The 16,859-nt window shown below is 36.7% G+C and overlaps 1 protein-coding gene across 1 annotated transcript in view; it reads right to left on the minus strand.

The window, feature by feature from the left end:
• The window catches only part of XPO1 (exportin 1), a 163,848-nt gene extending 147,264 nt beyond the window's left edge, over positions 1-16,584 (minus strand). Inside the window, exon 1 of the mRNA XM_061210925.1 lies at positions 16,565-16,584. The gene's annotated coding sequence lies outside the window, so the exon portion shown is untranslated. The remainder of the gene's footprint in view (positions 1-16,564) is intronic.
• Between the last annotated feature and the right edge of the window lie 275 nt (positions 16,585-16,859).

Consider the following 16,859-nt stretch of genomic DNA (forward strand, 5'->3'; position numbering starts at 1 on the left):
ATACATAAATCAGAGGAATGGTCTGGGTTGAAAATCGAGTTTTGAAGTCAACAGCATTTCAGAGGTATAGAAAACCACAAGGTAGGATGAGGTTACCTAGAGAAGGAGTGTGGCTATGGAAGAGACAAGAAGGGAGCTGAGAGCTGAACCCTGGGACACTCCAACAGTTAGAGTCTGGAGCTGGAGGAGAATCAAAAGAGGGTGGTCCTGGAACCCAAGTAAAGAAAGTAGCTCTTCAAGGAGAGAATGATTAACAACAGTGTATTTAACACTGTTGCTATGTACATTAATTTGATATGATGCCATATATTAAAGTCGCTGAATTTTAATATAAAAAATTCTAGATTTACAAGAAGCATGATCAAAAGCAAGGATAAGCATATGTACCAGGTGTTTTGGGAGAGTATTAGTTTTCACCCATTTTTTCAAGAATAATTAATAACATTCTTCTTTACTTTCAAAAGTATTCTGATTTAAATAATAAATTATATGATCCTCCTAACTATAGCGAAAACAGAATTTGTGGCAAATAGTGTTTTTAGGAATCTGTGCTTCAGAACTATCACAAGTAATGGCTCAAAAGAATTTTGTTAAATCAAAAAGGTTTTGCTTTATTCTAAGAACCCTAGTTCAGGACAGTTTCTGATCTATACTCTATCTCCTTTTTCAAATTCTCCAGGTAACAATGTGTTTCATAGGACACAGAATTTTTTTCTTGATTCTTCCTTCTTTTTTCCTAATTTCAAACATAAAGCATGCTCAATGAAGAAAACATCATAAATACAGAAGAGTATAAAGGAAAAAAACTCAACCATAATTTCACCAACCAGAAAAGTGCAGTTATTATTTTTTTAAACAACAGCAATATTATAATGTCAGCTTTTCTTACTTATCTGCATGGCAGATCATAGACTTTTTTAAATTAAACTTTTACTTTTTAGGTCACTGTAGATCCATATGCAGTCGTAATAAATAACACAGATTGATCCCATGAACCCTTTGCCCACTTTCCTCCAATGTTAACATCTTGCAAAATTAGAGAACCAGGATATCGATACTGATAGTCAAGATATAGAACATTTCCATCACCATAAGGATCCCTCAAGGCGCCACATGTGCTTTCTTCCTGCCCCTACCCCCTTCTTAATCCCTGTAATCACTAATATGCTCTGCATTTCTATAATTTTGTCATTTCAAGATTATATAAATAGAATCATACAGTATATAATTTGGGGGGATTAGCTTTTTTCACTTAGCACACTCCTCTGGAGATTCATCCAGGGGTTGTTGCATGTATTAATAGTCTGTTCCTTTTTATTGCTGAGTAGTATTCCATGGGATGGATGTACCACAGTTTGTTTAATCATTATCCACTGATGGACATCTGGGTTGTTTCCAGTTTGGGGCTATTATAAATAAAGTTGCTATAAACATTTGTGTACAGGTTTTCGGGTGAACTCATTTTCATTTTTCTGACACAAATGCCCAGGAGTGCTATTGCTGTGTCCTATGGTGGTTACATGTTTAGTTTTTTTAAGAAACTGACAAAATATTTTCCATAGTGACTGTACCATTTTACATTTGCACTACCATGTAATGAGTGATCCAGTTTCTCTGCACCCTTGCCAGCATGTGATTATTTGCCATCTTTATATCCTCTTAGGTAGAAGGTCTCTTGATATCTTCTACCCATATTCTAATTGGAGTGTTTATTTTTTTGTTGTTGAGTTTGAGAGTTCTTTAAATATTTTAGAAACTAATCCTGAATATGTGGTTTTCAAATATTTTCTCCCAGTCTGTAACTTGTCTTTCCATCTTCACAGGGTTTTTTGCAGAGAAAAAGTTTTCAACATACGAAATCCAATTTATCAATTTTTCCTTTTGTGGAATGGCTTTAGAATTCTATGCCTCACCTTAGATCCCAAACATTTTCTCCTATTTTTTTCTAAAAGCTTTATTGTTTTATGTATTACACTTAAGTCCAAGATCCATTCTGAGTTAATTTTTCATAATATGTGAGACTTAGGGAAAGATTTATTATTTTTCCTATGGATGTACAATTGTTCCAGCCTTTGTTGGAAAGGCTGTTTTAAGTTGAATTGCTTTTGCACCTTTGTCAAAATTCAGTTGAGCATATTTGTGTGTCTATTTCTGGGTTGTCTATTCTGTTCTATTGATCTATGTATAAATAGACACATGATATTGACTGTTATAGCTATATAATGAAGTCTTGAAATAGACTGATTCCTCCCATTTTATTTTTCTTTTTCAAAATTGTTTTAGCAATTCTAGATCCTTTGCATTTCCATATAAATTTTGGAATAATCTTTTTTATTTACAAAAAACCTTGCTGGGATTTTGATAGGACTTGAACTAAACTTGTATATCCATCTGGGAAAGAACTGACATTTTTACTTTGTTGAGTATTCCAGTCTATAAACACAGTATATTTCTCCATTTATTTAGATCTTCCTGATTGCTTTTATCAGTGTTTTATACTTTTCAGCATACAAATCCTCTACATGTTTTGTTAGACTTACACCTTATTTTATTTTTAGGGGAGCGAATATGAGTAGTATTGAATTTAAAATTTTGGTGTTTACATATTCATTGCCAGCATATAGAAATGCAACTGATTCTTGTGTTTATCTTATATCCTGTGAACTTGCTGAACTCACTTATTAGTTCTAGGAGGGTTTTTGTTTTTGTAGATTCCTTGGGATTTTCTATGTAGACAATCATGTTATGTGCAAATAGGGAGAATTTTATTTCTTCCTTTCTGATCTGTATGCTTTTTATTTTCTTTTTTTGCTTTATTGCATTGGCTAGGACTTCTAGCACTGTGTTGAATGAGTGATAGTATTGAACAACCTTGCTTTGTTTGGGATTCTAGGGGGAAAACATTCAATTTTTCATTATTAGGTATAATTTTTTTTTTCTTTTGGCCATGCCACGTGGCATGTGGCCCCTAACCAGGGACTGAACCCATGCCCCCTGCATTGGAAGCATGGAATCTTAACCACTGGACTGCCAGGGAAGTCCTAGGTATAATGTTAATGGTGTTTTTCTGGTAGATGCTCTTTCTCAAGTTGAGAAATTTCCCCTCTGTTGCTAGTTTTCTGACAGCTTTTATAATAAAAGTGTTGAATTTTGTCAAATGCTCTCCTTCATTAATTGATATGATCATGTAATTTTTCTTCTTTAGTCTGTTTATATGGTGGATACCATTGATTTATTTTTGAGTGCAATGTTGGTTCAACATCTGAAAATCAATTAATGTAATACATCATTTCAATAGAATAAAAAACAAAAATTACATGATGATCTCTTCTATGGACTGAATTGAGTACCACCCAAATTCATATGTTGAAGGCCTAATACCCAATGTGTGGTATCTGGAGATGGGTCATCTTGGAGGTAATTTGGTTTAGATGAGGTCATAAGGGAAGTGCCCTCATGATGGGATTAGTGCCCTTATAAGATGAGATACCAGAGAATTTGATCTCTCTCTCTCCCCCATGTAAGGATACAGTGAGAAAGTGGCTGTCTGCAAGCCAGGAAGAGAGCTCTCACCAGACCTTACCCATGCTGGCCCCCTGATCTCAGACTTCCAGCTTCTAAAACTATGATAAAATAAATTTCTGTTGTTAACACCACTCAATCTACAGTATTTTGTTATGGCAGCCCAAGCAGAGTAAGGCAATCTCAAAAGACACAGAAAAAGCATTTGACAGAATCCAACACCCTTTCATGATAAAAATACTCTACAAACTAGGAATAGAAGAGAACTTCCTCAATAAAAGATACCTACGACATACCCACAGCTAACATCATACTTAATGGTGAAAGACTGGATGCTTTTCCCTTGTGATCAAGAATAAGACAAGGATGTCCACTCTTACCATTTCTATTCAACACTGTATTAGAGATTCTGGCCAAGGTAATAAGACATAAAAAAGAAAAGGCATCCATTGGAAAGGAAGAAGTAAAACTATCTCTATTCACCGATGACATGATCTTTTACGTAGAAAATCCTAAGGAATCCACTAAAAAACTTTTAGAACTAGAAATATTTTCACAAGGTTACAGGACAACAAGATTAATTTACAAAAATTAATTGTAGTTTTATACAATTGCAATGAACAATCCAAAAATGAAGTTAAGAAAACAATTTCATTAATGATAGCATCAAAAAGAATAAAATGCTTAGGAATAAATTTAACAAAGAAGGGTAAAATTTCCCAGAAAATCATAAAACATTGTTGAAAGAACTTAAAGATCTAAGGAACTGGAAAAATCCATGTTGTTGGATCAGAAGACTTAACACTGTTAAGATGCAATACTCTTGAAACAGACCTACAGATTCAACTTAATCCCTATCAGAATCCCCACTGACTTCTTTGTAGAAATTTACAATCTGATTCTAAAATTCATATGGAATTTCAAGGGATCCAGAATAACCAAATTGATCTTGAAAAAGTAGAACAATAAGTAGGAGGGCTCACATTTCCTGATTTCAAAACTTACTACAAAGCAACCTTGATCAAGACAGTGTGGTAATGGCACCAGGACAGATACATAGATGAATAGAGTAGAACTGACAGCCCAGAAATAAACTCATATATCTGTGGTCAAATGATTTTTGACAAGACTGCCAAGACCATTCAATCTTTTTTTTTTCCAACAAATGCTGGGACAAGTAGATAGCCAAAGGCAAAAGAATGAAGTTTGACCCTTATGTTACACCATATAAAAAATTAGCTCAAAATGGATCAAAGACCTAAATGTAAGAGCTAAAACTATAAAACTCTTATAGAAAAACATAGGGTCAAATCTTCATGACCTTGAATTTGATAAAAGATTCTTAGATATGACACCAAAAGCATGAGTAACAAAAGAAAAGATAGATAAACTGGACTTCATCAAAATTAAAAACTTTTGTGCTTCAAAGGAGACCATATGTGTCTCATTTAAACCTTCTGTTTTAGCTGCTTTCCTCTGACACTGCTCCAGCAGCAGAAGGAAAGGGGGGTTGGGAGTGGTTACCTCATTATTGCCAGTTGGGGGTAAAATCCAGATGGGTAGTGGACTCTCTCAGCTTCTTCTCAGCCTCTGTTGGCACCTGAGCTGTGGCTGATTTTCGTAACTTATAGGTGGAGATGGGAGTTCCAGCTTCTCACTATACCTCCACTGATACCTCCCTACTAGGGAGGGGTAAGAGGGATTTAATACTTCTCCCCATGTGGACTCCACTGACACCACAGGCATAGGGTGAATGGTGTCTGGCCTCATTACTACTACGTTGCCATCAAAGTCCTGACTCTCCACTAGGCTTCCTCTGACACCACACTTGCAGTAGGGAGAGCTGGGGAGAGGGTTGGGGCACTTCATTACAGCCTGGCAAAAGTGGAAGTCTGAGATCTCCACTTGGCTTCTACTGGTCTGGGTGGAGTTGGGGCCACAGCTTTCTTTTGTCATGCTTGGCTAGAGCATAGCACTTATTGCCTGAAGTTCTTCTGCCCTGCTAGGCTGCTCTTTTCCAGGTCTTTTGGCTAAAGCGAGTAGGCTTTTATTGGGGCTTTCCTTTATTTGTGCTGGTTGCCAGCTTCTTCAGCTCTGAGTCTAGGATATATGAGGCAGAAAGATGACCCAGAGGACTCATCCTTGTGTTGTGCCTTAGATCCCGAGGTCCACAGTTGGTCGACCTTCTCTCTACTTTTTAGAATCTTCCTATGTTTGTTTTCAGATCTTAGACTTTTAAACCCAGAAGAAATCTTGGCGAGAGATGATCCTGTTTAATTACTTTATTTAACAGTAGAAGACAATGAACCCCAAGGTTACAAGCTAGTTACCTGCAATGTTGGGAGTACATTCCAGTGTTCAAAGTGCTTTTTCGTGTATCAGAGTGCCTCAATCGGATGGTTTTGTTTCATTCGGTTAGACGTGTACTCAAATTAATTGAAGTCTTTCCTCCAGATGCTCAAATTTAGTGAAAAAACTTAGCACCATGTATTTTGTATAGTAAATAATAAAAATTAATTTGTAAAATAAACTTGGAATCATTTTCTATTGCACAGGTTTTAGTCAAAATAAATTTTTATAAGAAGATTCTGAACATCTACTTTATGTAAAAAACTGTGCTAATATACTTTATAAAATGGGCCATGTTACCAAACCACTGATAATTGTCCATCTCAAAAACCTCTGACAAGCAAAAATGTCCTAGATGCTTTATTTAATGACCAATTATTAACTTGTTGCAGTTCTTTTAGGAAACGTGTCTGTTTTCACATGATGCTTTGTTTGTTTAATTTTCTACCTGTTTTGTTTTAAATTTTTATCAATGTACAACTCCATTGATACAACTGCCAAAGAAAGATGTGTAATCTATTTAAATAGCTGTTGCACAACTGAACTTTCCAAGAGAATTTCCTAAATTGCTTCACAGATAAGTTCAAAGGACTTATTTTTTTTTTCTCCCAAGAATTAGGAAGATACCAAATATAAAGCTATATTATTTAGCCTGTGAAAACTCCATACTGTGAAGCAACCTAAATGTCCAATGACAGATGAATGGATAAAGAAGATGTGGTACATATATACAGTGGAATATCACTCAGCCATTAAAAAGAATGAAATAATGCCATTTGCAGCAACATGGAGATTATCATACTAAGTGAAATAAGTCACACAGAGAAAGACAAATATCATATGATATTGCTTATATGTGGAATCTAAAAAAAAAAAAGATGCAAACGAACTTATTTACAAAGCAAACAGACTCACAGACTTAGAGAATGAACTTATGGTTACCAGAGGGAAAAGGGGAGGGGGAGGGATAAATTGGGAGTTTGGGATTGACATGTACACACTGCTATATTTAAAATAGATAACCAAAAAGGACCTACTGTAAAAAAATAATAATAATAAAAAAAAAAACAAAAAGCAAACAAAAAACCCTCCATACTGTGAGTAATTGGTAATTTGTTCCTAATTTTAAGTTAGAGAGGTCTCAGAGAGACTAATTCTGACAGCTCCCGGTGGTATCTTTTTTTTTTTCCAAAATGACATTAAAACATCTTTTTCTTTTTACAAAAGGCTATGTTTGTACATTCTAGAACAATCTGAAGATACTGATGTGCAAAAATGTCTGAAAACGTTTATAATTCTACCAACCCAGAGACTTGATATCTTGATATCAAGGTGTAGCCTTCCAGACCTTTTCCTAGATATGTTTAAACATATATATATGTATATATATATCACTGTTTTAGTAGAAAAAACCTCCAGTTATGGCACTTCTGAAGTATTTGGCACAGGGCCTAGGGCTCTTTGGCTATTTTGGAAAGAAGAAAATACGTCATTATATACAACATTTGTTTTGGGGCTTGTGTTATTAACCTCTTTTTATTATGTTAACACTTTAGGTTTATGTAGCTGTAAGCTTTTAGACTTAATTCATTTTATACTATTCTGCTTTGGTAGAAATAGGCTTTCAACTATAGGAAACATTTTAAACAATTAGTTCACGATAAGAACGAAAGAAAGGAGGTGGCAGAGTGAAACTGATTGATTTCTAAAGTAGTCATTGTTTGGGGTTATTTCTGGGCTATTTCCCATGCATAAGCACTAATATTTCATTCTACTAGTTATGAATTGAGAAGTCAAGCGCTTACTAAGCCCTCTAAGAATTTTTAAAAATAGCATTTATTTCCCTGACAATAAAAAAATAATGTTCATTATAGAGAATATGAAAAAAATTAAAGGTGTAAAGAAAATTTAAATGGCCCATAATCCTACTATTCAGCAATAACCACAGTTAACATTTTTATGTAATTGCTTCTAGTCTTTTTTCTAAGCATATACATGTATTTTTACTAAGATGGGATGATACTCTATATGATCAAATGAAAATGAAGCACATTTAAAAATTTCCATAAATTTTATTTTATTTTTTTACATATTTATTGATTTATTTTTGGCTGCATTGGGTCTTCGTTGCCGTGTGCAGGCTTTCTCTAGTTGGAGCAAGTGGGGGCTACTCTTTGTTGCGGTGTGAGGGCTTCTCTTTGCAGTGGCTTCTCTTGTTGCAGAGCACAGGCTCTAGGCGTGTGGGTTTCAGTAGTTGTGGCACACGGGCTCAGTAGTTGTGGCTCGTGGGCTCTAGAGTGCAGGCTCAGTAGTTGTGGGACACGAGCTTAGTTGCTCCGCAGCATGTGGGATCTTCCCGGACCAGGGCTCGAACCCGTGTCCCCTGCCTTAGCAGGCAGATTCTTAACCACTGCACCACCAGGGAAGTCCCTAAAATTTCCATAAATTTTACTTTTTATTCTATTTTTAAAATTTTATTATTTTTGTACAGCAGGTTCTTATTAGTTATCTATTTTATACATATAAGTGTATATATGTCAATCCCAATCTCCCAGTTCATCCCACCACCACCCCACCCCACCCACACTTTCCCCCCTTGGTGTCCATATGTTTGTTCTTTACATCTCTGTCTCTATTTCTGCCTTGCAAACCAGTTCATCTGTACCATTTTTCTAGATTCCACATATATGCATTAATATATGATATTTGTTTTTCTCTTTCTGACTTCCTTTACTCTGTATGACAGTCTCTAGGTCCATCCACGTCTCAACAAATGACCCAATTTCGTTCCTTTCTATGGCTGAGTAATATTCCATTGTATATATGTACCACAACTTCTTTATCCATTCGTCTGTCGATGGGCATTTTAGGTTGCTTCCATGACCTGGTTATTGTAAATAGTGCTGCAATGAACATTGGGGTGCATGTGCCTTTTTGAATTATGGTTTTCTCTGGGTATATGCCCAGTAGTGGGATTGCTTGATCATATGGTAATTCTATTTTTAGTTTTTTAAGGAACCTCCATACTGTTCTCCAAAGTGGCTGTATCAATTTACATTCCCATCAACAGTGCAAGAGGGTTCCCTTTTCTCCACACCCTCTCCAGCATTTGTTGTTTGTAGATTTTCTGATGATGCCCATTCTAACTGGTGTGAGGTGATACCCCACTGTAGTTTTGATTTGCATTTCTCTAATAATTAGTAATGTTGAGCAGCTTTGCATGTGCCTCTTGGCCATCTGCATGTCTTCTTTGGAGAAATGTCTATTTAGGTCTTCTGCCCATTTTTGGATTGGGTTGTTTGTTTTTTTAATATTGAGCTTCATGAGCTGTTTATATATTTTGGAGATTAACCCTTTGTCCATTGATTCATTTGCAAATATTTTCTCCCATTCTGAGGGTTGTCTTTTCATCTTGTTTATAGTTTCCTTTGCTGTGCAAAAGTTTTTAAGTTTCATTAGGTCCCATTTGTTTATTTTTGTTTTTATTTCCATTACTCTAGGAGGTGGGTCAAAAAAGATCTTGCTGTGATTTATGTGAAAGAGTGTTCTGCCTATGTTTTCCTCTAAGAGTTTTATAGTGTCCAGTCTTACATTTAGGTCTTTAATCCATTTTGAGTTTATTTTTGTGTATGGTGTTAGGGAGTGTTCTAATTTCATTCTTTTACATGTACCTGTCCAGTTTTCCCAGCACCACTTATTGAAGAGACTGTCTTTTCTCCATTGTATATCCTTGCCTCCTTTGTCATAGATTAGTTGACCATAGGTGCGTAGGTTTATCTCTGGGCTTTCTATCCTGTTCCATTGATCTATATTTCTGTTTTCGTGCCAGTATCATATTGTCTTCATTACTGTAGCTTTGTAGTATAGTCTGAAGTCAGGGAGTCTGATGCCTCCAGCTCCGTTTTTTTCCCTCAAGACTGCTTTAGCTATTCGGGGTCTTTTGTGTCTCCATACAAATTTTAAGATTTTTTGTTCTAGTTCTGTAAAAAATGCCACTGGTAATTTGATAGGGATGGCACTGAATCTGTAGATTGCTTTGGGTAGTATAGTCATTTTCACAATATTGATTCTTCCAATACAAGAACATGGTATATCTCTCCATCTGTTTGTATCATCTTTAATTTCTTTCATCAGTGTCTTATAGTTTTCTGCATACAGGGCTTTTGTCTCCCTAGGTAGGTTTATTCCTAGGTATTTTATTCTTTTTGTTGCAATGGTAAATGGGAGTGTTTCCTTAATTTCTCTTTCAGATTTTTCATCATTAGTGTATAGGAATGCAAGAGATTTCCGTGCATTAATTTTGTATCCTGCAACTTTACCAGATTCACTGATTAGCTCTAGTAGTTTTCTGGTGGCATCTTTAGGATTCTCTATGTATAGTATCATGTCATCTGCAAACAGTGAAAGTTTTACTTCTTCTTTTCCAATTTGGATTCCTTTTATTTCTTTTTCTTCTCTGATTGCCGTGGCTAGGACTTCCAAAACTATGTTGAATAAGAGTGGTGAGAATGGATATCCTTGTCTTGTTCCTTATCTTAGAGGAAATGCTTTCAGTTTTTCACCATTGAGAATGATGTTTGCTGCGGATTTGTCATATATGGGCTTTATTATGTTGAGGTAGGTTCCCTCTGTGCCCACTTTCTGGAGGGTTTTTATCATAAATTGGTGTTGAATTTTGTCAAAAGCTTTTTCTGCATCTATTGAGATGATCATATGGTTTTTATTCTTCAATTTGTTAATATGGTGTATCACATTGATTGATTTGCATATATTGAAGAATACTTGCATCCCTGGGATAAATCCCACTTGATCATGGTGTATGATCTTTTTAATGTGTTGTTGGATTCTGTTTGCTAGTATTTTGCTGAGGATTTTTGCATCTATATTCATCAGTGATATTGGTCTGTAATTTTCTTTTTTTGTAGTATCTCTGTCTGGTTTTGGTATCAGGGTGATGGTGGCCTCATAGAATGAGTCTGGGAGTGTTCCTTCCTCTGCAATTTTTTGGAAGAGTTTGAGAAGGATAGGTGTTAGCTCTTCTCTAAATGTTTGAATAGAATTCACCTGTGAAGCCATCTGGTCCTGGACTTTTGTTTGCTGCAAGATTTTAAATCACAGTTTCAATTTCATTACTTGTGATTGGTCTGTTCATATTTTCTATTTCTTCCTGGTTCTGTCTTGGAAGGTTGTACCTGGAAGGATTTGTCCATTTCTTCTAGGTTGTCCATTTTATTGGCATAGAGTTGCTTGTAGTAGTCTCTTATGATGCTTTGTATTTCTGCGGTGTCTGCTGTAACTTCTCCTTTTTCATTTCTAATTTTATTGATTTGAGTCCACTCCCTCTTTTTCTTGATGAGTCTAGCTAAAGGTTTATCAATTTTGTTTATCTTCTCAAAGAACCAGCTTTTAGTTTTATTGATCTTTGCTATTGTTTTCTTTTTCATTTATTTCTGCTCTGGTCTTTATGATTTCTTTCCTTCTACTGACTTTGGGTTTTGTTTCTTCTTCTTTCTCTAGTCCCTTTAGGTGTAAGGTTAGATAGTTTATTTGAGATTTTTCTTGTTTCTTGAGGTAGGATTGTATTGCTATAAACTTCCCTCTTAGAACTGATTTTGCTGCATCCGATAGGTTTTGGGTCATCGTGTTTTCATTGTCATTTGTCTCTAGGTATTTTTTGATTTCCTCTTTGATTTCTTGGTTATTTAATAATGTATTGTGTAGCTTCCATGTGTTTGTGTTTTTTACGTTTTTTCCCCCTGTAATGTATTTCTAATCTCATAGCGTTGTGGTCGGAAAAGATGCTTGTTATGATTTCAATTTTCTTAAATTTACCAAGTCTTGATTTGTGACCCGAGATGTGATCTATCCTGGAGAATCTTCCATGTACACTTGAGAAGAAAGTGTAATCTGCTGTTTTTGGATGGAATATCCTGTAAATATCAATTAAATCTATCTGGTCTATTGTGTCATTTAAAGCTTGTGTTTCCTTATTAATTTTCTGTCTGGATGATCTGTCCATTGGTGTAAGTGAGGTGTTAAAGTCCCCCACTGTTATTGTGTTACTGTTAATTTCCTCTTTTATAGCTGTTAGCATTTGCCTTATGTATTGTGGTGCTCCTATGTTGGGTGCATATATATTTATAATTGTTATATCTTCTTCTAGGATTGATCCCTTGATCATTATGTAGTGTCCTTCCTTGTCTCTTGCAACATTCTTTATTTTAAAGTCCGTTTTATCTGATATGAGTATTGCTACTCCAGCTTTCTTTTGATTTCTATTTGCATGGAATATCTTTTTCCATCCCCTCACTTTCAGTCTGTATGTGTCCCTAGGTCTGAAGTGGGTCTCAGGTAGACAGCATATATATGGGTCTTGTTTTTGTATCCATTCATCGAATCTGTGTCTTTTGGTTGGAGCATTTAATCCATTCACGTTTAAAGTAATTATCAATATGTATGTTCCTATTACCATTTTCTTAATTGTTTTGGGTTTGTTTTTGTAGGTCCTTTTCTTCTCTTGTGTTTCCCGCTTAGAGAAGTTCCCTTAGCATTTGCTGTAGAGCTGGTTTGGTGGTGCTGAATTCTCTTAGCTTTTGCTTGTCTGTAAAGCTTTTGATTTCTCTGTCAAATCTGAATGAGATCCTTGCTGGGTAGAGTAATCTTGGTTGTAGGTTCTTCCCTTTCATCACTTTAAATACATCATGCCATTCCTTGCTGGCTTGTAGAGTTTCTGCTGAGAAATCAGCTGTTAACCTTATGGCAGTTCCCTTGTATGTTATTTGTCGTTTTTCCCTTATTGCTTTTAATAATTTTTCTTTGTCTTTAATTTTTGTCAATTTGATTACTATGAGTCTCAGCGTGTTTCTCCTTGGGTTTATCCTGCCTGGGACTCTCTGTGTTTCCTGGACTTGGGTGGCCATTTCCGTTCCCAATTTAGGGAAGTTTTCAACTATAATTCCTTCAAATATTTTCTCAGGTCTTTTCTCTCTCTCTTCTCCTTCTGGAACCCCTATAATGCAAATGTTGTTGTGTTTAATGTTGTCTCAGAGGTCTCTTAGGCTGTCTTCATTTCTCTTCATTCTTTTTTTCTATATTCTGTTCCTCGGCAGTGAATTCCACCATTCTGTCTTCCAGGTCACTTATCCGTTCTTCTGCCTCAGTTATTCTGCTATTGATTCCTTCTAGTGTAGTTTCCATTTCAGTTATTGTATTGTTCATCTCTGTTTGTTTGTTCTTTAATTCTTCTAGGTGTTTGTTCTTTAATTCTTCTAGGTCTTTGTTAAACATTTCTTGCATCTTCTCGATCTTTGCCTCCATTCTTTTTCTGAGGTCCTGGATCACCTTCACTATCATTATTCTGAATTCGTGTTCTGGAAAGTTGCCTATCTCCACTTCATTTCGTTGTTTTTTTTTGGTTTTATCTTGTTCCTTCATCTGGTACATAGCCCTCTGCCTTTTCATTTTGTCTATCTTTCTGTGAATGTGGTTTTCGTTCCACAGGCTGCAGTATTGTAAGTCTTCTTGCTTCTGCTGTCTGCCCTCTGGTGGATGAGGCTATCTAAGAGGCTTGTGCAAGCTTCCTGATGGGAGGGACTGGTGGTGGGTAGAGCTGGGTGTTCCTCTGATGGGCAGAGCTCAGTAAAACTTTAATCTGCTTGTCTGCTGATGGGTGGGGCTGAGTTCCCTCCCTGTTGGTTGTTTGGCCTGAGGCGACCCAGCACCAGAGCCCACAGGCTCCTTGGTGGGGCTAATGGCGGACTCCGGGAGGGCTCACGCCAAGTAGTATGTCCCAGAACTTCTGTTCCCAGTGTCCTTGTCCCCGTGGTGAGCTACAGCCACCCCCCACCTCTGCAGGAGACCCTCCAACACTAGCAGGTAGGTCTGGTTCAGTCTCCTATGCAGGTCCCTGCTCCTTCCCCCCGGGTCCTGATGCGCACACTACTTTGTGTGTGCCCTCCAAGAGTGGAGTCTCTGTTTCCCCCAGTCCTGTTGAAGTCCTGCAATCAAATCCCGCTAGCCTTCAAAGTCTGATTCTCTGGGAATTCCTCCTTCCATTGCCGGACCCCCAGGTTGGGAAGCCTGACTTGGGGCTCAGAACCTTCACTCCAGTGGGTGGACCTATGTGGTATAATTGTTCTCCAGTTTGTGAGTCACCCACCCAGCGGTTATGGGATTTGATTTTATTGTAATTGCACCCCTCCTACTGTCTCATTGCAGCTTCTCCTCTGTCTTTGGATGTGGGGTATCTTTTTTGGTGAGTTCCAGTGTCTTCCTGTCAATGATTGTTCAGCAGTTAGTTTTGATTCCAGTGCTCTTGCAAGAGGGAGTGAGCACACATCCTTCTACTCCGCCATCTTGAACCAATCTCCCATAAATTTTAAATGACTGTATTTTAAAATAACCATAAATTGATATATCAATTCATTAAAGGATTTTACTAAGGTTGATTTAGATTAGATTTTCCAATGTTTGTCCTTATAAATGACACTGCAATGAACATCTTTTATATAAAAATCTTTGCTTGAATTTCTGTTTTCTTTGGATAGATTTCTAGAGGGCAATTATTGGATCAAAGGTCATACACTTTTTAAAGGTTCTTAATATATCTCACCAAAAAGTATCTTAAGAATTTGAAGTGTAGTTTTGAAATTGTACCTCAATTTTTATTATGCAGATAGGACTAGAGGTGATATGCTATGAACAGGAAAAAATGTGCATTTATTATGAATTTATTATGGATAACACATCCATGGCATGCAAAATAAAACTGCTTCCACCTGTTCAGAATGCTTTCTAGTAAATTGTACATTTCTGGAATGAATCATAAATTTGGTGAAATTATGAAAAACCACACTAGAAGTCAGTTGGAGTGGAAACATTTTTAGTAGTCCGTCAACTATAGGCTTATGCATGTCTGAGAAGACATAGCTTTCATTGCCAAGCAAGCTGCACTAATACTAAACAAATGTTAAAGAAGTAAAATAGTAAAGAGAGGAAGGATAGGTGTTCAGAGATCTCATCTCAGGCTCTGTGCTATTCCCCACCACCCTGGTTATATTGAATTACCAAGAGTAGTGATTTTCTGTTGTTACGCTCAGACTTGCAAAGGACTCTCCTGATGCGGAGCGCTGGGTTAGAGTTTCCTCTTGGACTTCAAGAGGGGTGCTAAGTATGCATCCTGATCAAATTGCCTCATTTGTGACAAAAAGACTCATGCTTTCTGTCACAGTTGTTTTCTTTTTCACTCAAGATATGTCACTGTCTTCATGATTGCCACTGAAGAATATATTCTCTGGGAGAATTTAAGGTTGTGCAGAATTCCTAAGAGTGAAATCTCATTGATCAAATCTTATTCCAAGGTCTTGTGGAGTTTGTCATTATTGGGGCTGTTAAACTGACCAATACAGATATATCTGTTTCAGGTGGGGATGGCAACTATCAGTTTAAGCATCCTAAGAAAGCCAGTTTGGGTGCTTGTAAAAAGTAATGAGCTATTTTGTGTCCTGTTTCTACATATGTATGGGCAACTGTGATTATTCAGAATACCCAGTTCACAAAATATTTGAGGGACTTCCCTGGTAGCACAGTGGCTAAGAATCCGCCTGCCAATGCAGGGGACATGGGTTCGATCCCTGGTCCAGGAAGATCCCACATGCCGCGGAGCAACTAAGCCTGTGCGCCACAGCTACTGAGCCTGCGCTCTAGAGCCTGCATGCCACAACTACTGAAGCCCGCACACCTAGAGCCCGTGCTCCACAACAAGAGAAGCCACCGCAATGAGAAGCCCGCGCACCACAACGAAGACCCAACACAGCCAAAAATAAATAAATAAATTTATTTTTAAAATTTGGTACATTTTAATTAAAGCTTTAAGTTTAAAATGTTTCTGAAACTGGTGAAACTTCAAAATGGAACATCATAAAATGAAAAAGGAGTCAATATATTCTCTTTAAACAGCCAAACACGGCCTTCAAACACAAAAGCACTAACAACTGGTGCCTTGGCATGTTTTGACAGACTGTTCAAACAAATTTTAATTGAAAATAACGTGTAAATTCTGCTGTACAGCTTATAATCGCAATGCTTAATATAGTACATACAATCTTACACACAGAAAATGTGACTTTAATGCATACCACTAGCAAAAGTATCTAACTTTTTAATGCCCAGTACTTGGGACATATTTTTGTTAGACAATTTTGATATCACATACTTCAAATGTCTTTTCCAATTTTGCATTTGCTTGGTTGATTTCCACAAGAGACTTGCATGCCTCTTACACATGGTAGCATCCTGGTTGATATTTCTATATGTATCTTAAGTTTGGGAAGGTCACCTGAATGAACAATTCTAGTCTGTGGTGTCACCAGTCTTTCAGTGTGTATGCTAATAACATACATGTGTCATCTCCATCCCTTTTTCCTCAGAAACTGTCAGGTGTGAAATCATCATAGTGCTCTTTCTTGGATGAGTTTTATCATAAAAACATCACATTCATCCTGCATGATTTTTAAAAATTAACTTTACTGGGGTATGATTTAGATAAAATTCACCCATTTAAACTGTACATCTTGATGCACTTAGATAAATGTATACACATGCATTCTGCATGGTTTTTAATTTGGAGAGATGGGTGACCTGAGTTCAATCTTAAACTCGTCACTTACTAGCCATGTGACCGTGGGCAGGTTACCTTAACTTCTCAAAGCCTAGGTTCTTCTCTCTGTGAAATGCGGATAGTGGTGATCTCAGAGTTGTGAATGTTCTGTAAAATAAAGAACAGCAAGTGTCCAGCATACAGCCTGTTCTCAATTCACCTTTTACTACTAGGTAGGATTTTTAAAAACCTTCATATTTCTAAATTTCTATTTGGGGTCTTTCAAATAGACATCTATAAACTGATTTCTTCCTCACTTCTGACTGTTAACCATATTCATTTATTCTTTGTCAGAGGCAGAAGGAACACTGGAGAAACAGCCTGAACTTAT

Source organism: Eubalaena glacialis, chromosome 14, assembly GCF_028564815.1.
Source record: "Eubalaena glacialis isolate mEubGla1 chromosome 14, mEubGla1.1.hap2.+ XY, whole genome shotgun sequence".
Taxonomy (NCBI): Eukaryota; Metazoa; Chordata; class Mammalia; order Artiodactyla; family Balaenidae; genus Eubalaena; species Eubalaena glacialis.